At 40.8% G+C, this 6,000-nt stretch overlaps 1 protein-coding gene across 3 annotated transcripts in view; it reads right to left on the reverse strand.

The window, feature by feature from the left end:
* The window catches only part of grm5b (glutamate receptor, metabotropic 5b), a 76,389-nt gene extending 70,613 nt beyond the window's left edge, over window positions 1–5,776 (reverse strand). Inside the window, exon 1 of one of the 3 annotated variants that reach the window (XM_008425499.3) lies at window positions 5,544–5,776. The gene's annotated coding sequence lies outside the window, so the exon portion shown is untranslated. The other 2 variants (XM_008425498.3, XM_008425500.3) reach the window with 2 other exon arrangements.
* Window positions 5,777–6,000: the final 224 nt, after the last annotated feature.

Here is a 6,000-nt window from a genome sequence, read left to right on the forward strand (position 1 = left end):
AGTTATACCTTTAGTTCTATCTAAAATACTCACAAGTGTACAATAAACCTCAATGAAATAACTTCTACACCAACATAAAGAAGGATGCAAAAAAAAAGCTTCCTCTACTTTGTAGCCTTACTTTAATACAGTGCATCTTATTAGTGCTGCTGTCTGTGTTGAGAAAACCTTTATTTTACTAGGTTGCAAGGAGAAGACATTACCTTCCACAGGATATGAAAAAATGAAGTCCCCCCCTCTCTGTTCTGCGTGGTTAAGGCAGTTGTGTTTGTAATTAAAACAAGTGCAGCAGTGGGCAGTGTCTGGAGAATTTAACTAAACCAGAGTAGCTCTTTTCATCATATGCAGAATTTCAAGGCAAACCCCACTGTGCTCTTTCCTATCAGCAGATCAGAGGTAAGGGGGATCATCAAACGGCGAATGTACATCAATAAGCTGCATGCAATTATTCACCTACCCAAACTGGGAAACAAACACAGGATGGAAAAAGCGCAAGCAAGCACCCAATATACCATTCACAAATGGATGCATGTCCACCCACATGGATTTAAAAGAGGTCCATTCTGCTATCACCCTGTTGGAGTGAGCGCTTCACTCTCCTGCTGCACAGAATCATTCTCTAAGGGCAAATGTGTACACACTGCTATGTGGCTGCATACATTTCACAGGACCCCTTAAAAAAAATACAAAAAATAGGCAACACCGACATTGAATCATGTTGTTTCTGGAATTAGTCTCTAAAACGTAAATAGGTCACTCTGCTTTTTCCTGTTGTTCCCCCATTCAAGGAAGGCTTTTGCTCTTTTGCTGAGTGGGCGTTTGGCAGTGTGTGCTTATTCCTGAGTGAGGGGGCTATCTTCTCCAGAGATCCAGGGAAAGCAATAGTTTAGCAGTTTTCTTCTTTTTTTTAATTCAAGGGGTTATCAATAAAGATCATCACTTCATTTCTGGGATTACCTCTGTAACATTTTAGGAGCAATTTCCAAAGCTCAGATTAAAAATACTGCCAACAGAAATTAGGGTTTTTTTGTTTTGTTTGTTTGTTTTCAGGTGTGCACTTTCTTCTAAATAGAGAATGTCAGGCATTCATGGCTGAGAGCATGCACCTGTAAGGCTGCTGTTCAGTTTGGCAGGCTTAAATGGTTGTTACGCAATCTCAGTAATATGACCACATGTGTCAATAGCAAGGTTGCACCCCTACCTGATGCAAACATCACAAAAGGTGTGCAAGAACAGAATGCAAAACTCACCGAAAAAGCATTGACCTTTAGTCGCCTCTCCTGCAATCCGTTTAGACTTTCCTGTGATAGCCGCTATGCAGATACCTACTGTAATATCTTTTTTTTCTTCTTTTTTTCTTTTTTTTTTTTTTTGCATGCATGTATTCTGAGTTTAATTACCAGACTGATCTGACATTTTGCAAGCCCTTAATTAATCACTGACGAGCCGCGTCTGGTCAAAGTGCCTGGCTCTCCAAGGAGAAGAACTGGCGCAGCGCTGCAACAGCCCTACCGCAAAATACCATAAGAGCCCAACATTTGCACCCAGTCTAACTAAACATGATTTATAATGACCGAAGGACTCAAAAACATGACAGAGACACCGTCTGAAATGAACGCTGCTGCAGCATGCACGGATGAAAAGCGGGGTTCAGTCCCCCCCCCACCCCCCCAGTCTCACTGATGCGACTCTGTCCCCCCCACTAACACCAGAGGAACGGGATGTTTCCTTAAACTAGGTTACATTCTAAGTGAGTCATGGCAAACCCAGATGTTACCGCAAGTTAATGCAAGAAAAGTGCGACAAATATTTTCCAGTCAGAAAACAGAACACTGAGTATATCCTTAGTGAATAAATGACATGTATCTTCCATTGCAGGCGTATTTCTCTCAAATCTTAACTCAGATCTTTTACCTCATAGGGTCCGTCATGTCTCTCTGAAATCACCCGCACGGTCCCGCTTCACAATTAAGATGCATGCTGCCGCCAGAGACGAGAGAGACTGCCGATACCCCAATGTCAAACAGCCCGAAAGCAGCAGCAGCAGCAGCAGATCGCTGTGCAGCTTCCGAAGCTTCCTCCGTTTTCCAGTCACGCACACCTGAGCCTCTTCTCCAAACACCTCTCTCCTTCAACACACCTCTCTGCTCCTCCTCTTTTCAGCACATCTCCCCTCATATTATCCTCCGCACTCCCCCCCCCTCTCTTTGCCCCTCTCCCTCCCGCTCTCCACGACCCCCCTCTGCTGCTGCTCATATTCATTCAGCAGAGCTACTTGTCTGAAGCATTCTTTTCCAATTTTCTTTTTTACAGCTCAGCTACAACCAGACAGCTTTTAGCTTGCACCACTTTCCTGTCCCATACAGACCCAGTGAGGTGTGAGTATTCAGTGTTTTAGTTGGGTGTGCAGGTGTATACCTGGGGCATTTAGCTGGAGTGTCTGGACACTTTTAATCAAACATTGGGTCGATTTTTCAGTCTACAGGATAACAAGGTTTCTAAAAAATTGGTGATAAATGTGTTGTTTTCCATGTGAATGTGTGGGTTATCCTACTCTACAGCTTCACAGCCCCAAAACATGTCTTAGTCGCCCCAAACTGTCTTCAGGTGGGAGTGGCTCTATGTTTCCGCCTTACATTGTCCCATTTGTCTCAGTCCTGTTGTATTAAATACGCCTACACCTGGATATATTTAGCATGTCTGGTTAGCAAGATAATCCCAAATGTGTTGGGGTTTTTTTTAGCCAAGCAGATCTTAAAGTGTGTATTGATCTCTTTGTAATGCTTACTACCTTATTTAGTACAGATTGTATCATGGTGTATTTGAAAAAACACGAACTTACCTAAATATTCTGATGCGGTTGGAGCTTTCTCATCTAACCAAACTACAAAATCTAATATGATGCCTGTCCAGCAATAGCCTAAACAATAAACTGCTTATTAGCCCTTCAGATTGTTTATATTGTGTTAAATCAGTCACAGACTTCATACTGTATTTAAAAGTGAATATATTCTTCAAGCGTTACAATTACACCTAAGTACACATTGAATTGCAATGGTCATCTCATTATCAATATGTCCAATGGATCATTTCAATTGAATATTTGGTAGGCTATGATATTTCAGCAGCTGTGGCATAAAACTCTGCTCTCTGATAATTAATGTAGCACAATGAACAAGCTTCCACCATCCATTATAACCACAACTGATATATTCCTTAGCAGTAAAGATCAAAGTGGAGGGGATTCTGTGATGTTAGAAAAGAGAGTAGTGAGGAAAATTTAGTTTTCCTCACTACTCTCAATATTCAACAACAATATTGGGATCCAATGTTATCTTTGTTGTAAGGTACCTTAAGTCTGTCCATTCACAGTCTAGCTAATCCTTGCGGTGGAGAAAGGGAGCCGGTAACTTTCTCCAATGAAAGCTGCAGGGTACACTGACTCCACACACCAAATAGTCCAACAGTCTTGTTTTTGGACTGGGGGAGTTATGTACATGGAGAGAACCCACACATGCGAACTCCGGGGTCAGATTTCGAACCCCGGTGCTTTCTTGCTGAAAGGCAATACAGGGCAATAGCTGAGTGCAGAGTTTAATTAGCTAATGTCACAGTTTTTCCAAGTTTGAAGCTGGAACATAGTTCAGGCCAACCATGCACCTACATTTCAAATCTGTCTTCTGAAGTATATGCAACAAACGCTGTTCATCATGAGATTGATTGTACAAAATGCTGTGAAACATTATTTGCAAGAATTTCTAATACTAAGACAGCAAGCAGCAAATCCCAGTGGTTTTCTAACTTAGTACTGGAACACTGATGATGTTGGGTGGGATGTTTATGCGACTTTATTCAAGTTAAAGTTAAATTAAGACAGATAAACAGCATAAATAATGTTGTCATCTTTTAGCCTCTTCTAGAGTAACTTTATAGGTTATTATGAAAGAGAACATGGATAAACCGAAACTCTTCCTTTGACACCATGGGCAGCCTGAAAAGATTGACTTTCCTGACGTTCGCTCCACCACAAATCATTGAAATGGTTCGTTTTTCTAAATGGTACCCAGCAGCACCTCAAGTAAAACAAAACATTACTATAAAAATCAGCAGACTACTAAAAACAATGCAGCCACTTTTAAAAAATTATGAGCTGACAAACAGTTTTTCACTAATAAAATCGGTGAAACTGAAATGTCAGTGTTGTTACTTTAGATACGCTGGCCGAGTAAGATATATAAAAAAAACTAATTAAACCCATAAGCAATTTTTGTATTGTTCAAAAAAATAATGATACAGGTGAGATGTTAGACACTGATTTCACACACAGGACTCCTTGGCACTCTGGACTGTGCCACTTATGGTTCTGCCGTCTCCTCTTTGTTTTCGAAAACTCTCAGGCCGAGCCTCCTCTGTTGGTGATTTGTCAAGGGCCAGAGGCAAATTACACAGGGACTCATCTTTGTACCTTGATCACAGTATTTATCGGGAGTTTAGACTGCTGGCTGATCATATGCTACTATGGCTTGCCATAGAAACTGGTTGCAGTTATGACACATTTAGGTGCCTAATTTTGTCAATCAGAGCAGCTAATTTGATTTCTTTAATAGGCTGTGTCAAATTTTGTTATACAAGATATCAGTCGATATTAGGATACCGGCAAGCAGAACAAAAATCAAAGCCTTCATTGTTTCTTTTTCTCAGCTGTGTCTTTTGCTTATAATTTCTTGATTTCTCAATTTCTTAATGCCTTCTATAAAAAAGGCTTATTATGCTGTAATTGCCCGTCTATGTGCATTTAATCAGATGTTTCGGATCAAGATAGACTGAGTGTATCCCTTTCTTCTCACAGATCAGACAGGCACCAGAGGTGACTCCATGGGCTGAGATGACTACGCAGAGGAGGAGATCGATTAACATTTGAAGTTTCAATGCGGTCGCATGAGAGTAAAAGAGCCATTAACCTATACGGATTTGTTTGGCATCCAGCTACAGAGCCACAGAGATTAAATCATTAATGATAAAAAAGTCAATGCACATCTAATGGAAGCATCTCACTATGGTCTCCATTATGCAATGACAACACAGAGGCTGCCAGACACAACAAGCTTCTTGAGACTCTAAGAAAATCAGTGTTTCAAATATATTCTTATCAGATCCTACAAATGCAAAATATATGACTGTTACTATAATATATATATTTTTTATCTTTTCTTGCTTTTTGTGCCAAAGAAAGCCAGAAGTGTGGCTTGACCTCCACTGTGGCTAAATATGCAGACAATAATATTTCAGAAACAGTTTTGTCTGAAAATACAATTACAAACAAATTGCAATTGTTGGGGCTTTTTTTATTTATTTATTTATTAGATTTTTGTTTTTCTTTTGCAAAGGAATATTCCGAAAGCTGTCCAAGAAACAGAGAGTTATCTGGAAATACTTCTTTCTCTGAAATGCATGACGGGTTGCTTAGACTAGGTCACCTAAATGCGTGTAAAATGTTGTTTTCAACTGTGCATACCAAATAAAAGAAGTTAAGAGTCACATACCTCAGCTTGCAGGGGTGAATACTCCCACAGAAACACAGCATCCCTCACCAGTGCATCACGGCATCATGCTCACTGTGGTTAATCTACTTTTTCACTATGGCAACAAATGAACATCCCTCCTCTCTCTCTCTCTCTCTATAACTCTCTCTGTCTGTCTCTATCTTTTCTGTCTCGCTTCCTCTCTGCTCCAATGAGGAGGCTTTGTCCATCACAGGTCTCCCACCATCTCTCTGTTTGCTTTCTGTCTCTCCTTCTCTATCTCACATCACACCTACCTCCACGATACCATCTGGAGATGCATACTGGTACAGTAAAGCCCGGGGAGAGATCCAAAGAGAGATGGAGATGGGTCTACGGGATACATGCGGGGGGCAGGTTTAGAGCTTGGCTATGACAAGGCTTGGATTAATTTGTCTGCCAAATGCACTTGGGATTAGTGAACCATTAAAAGAGCATG

This window comes from Poecilia reticulata, chromosome 13, assembly GCF_904066995.2.
Source record: "Poecilia reticulata chromosome 13, P_reticulata-male-v2, whole genome shotgun sequence".
Taxonomy (NCBI): Eukaryota; Metazoa; Chordata; class Actinopteri; order Cyprinodontiformes; family Poeciliidae; genus Poecilia; species Poecilia reticulata.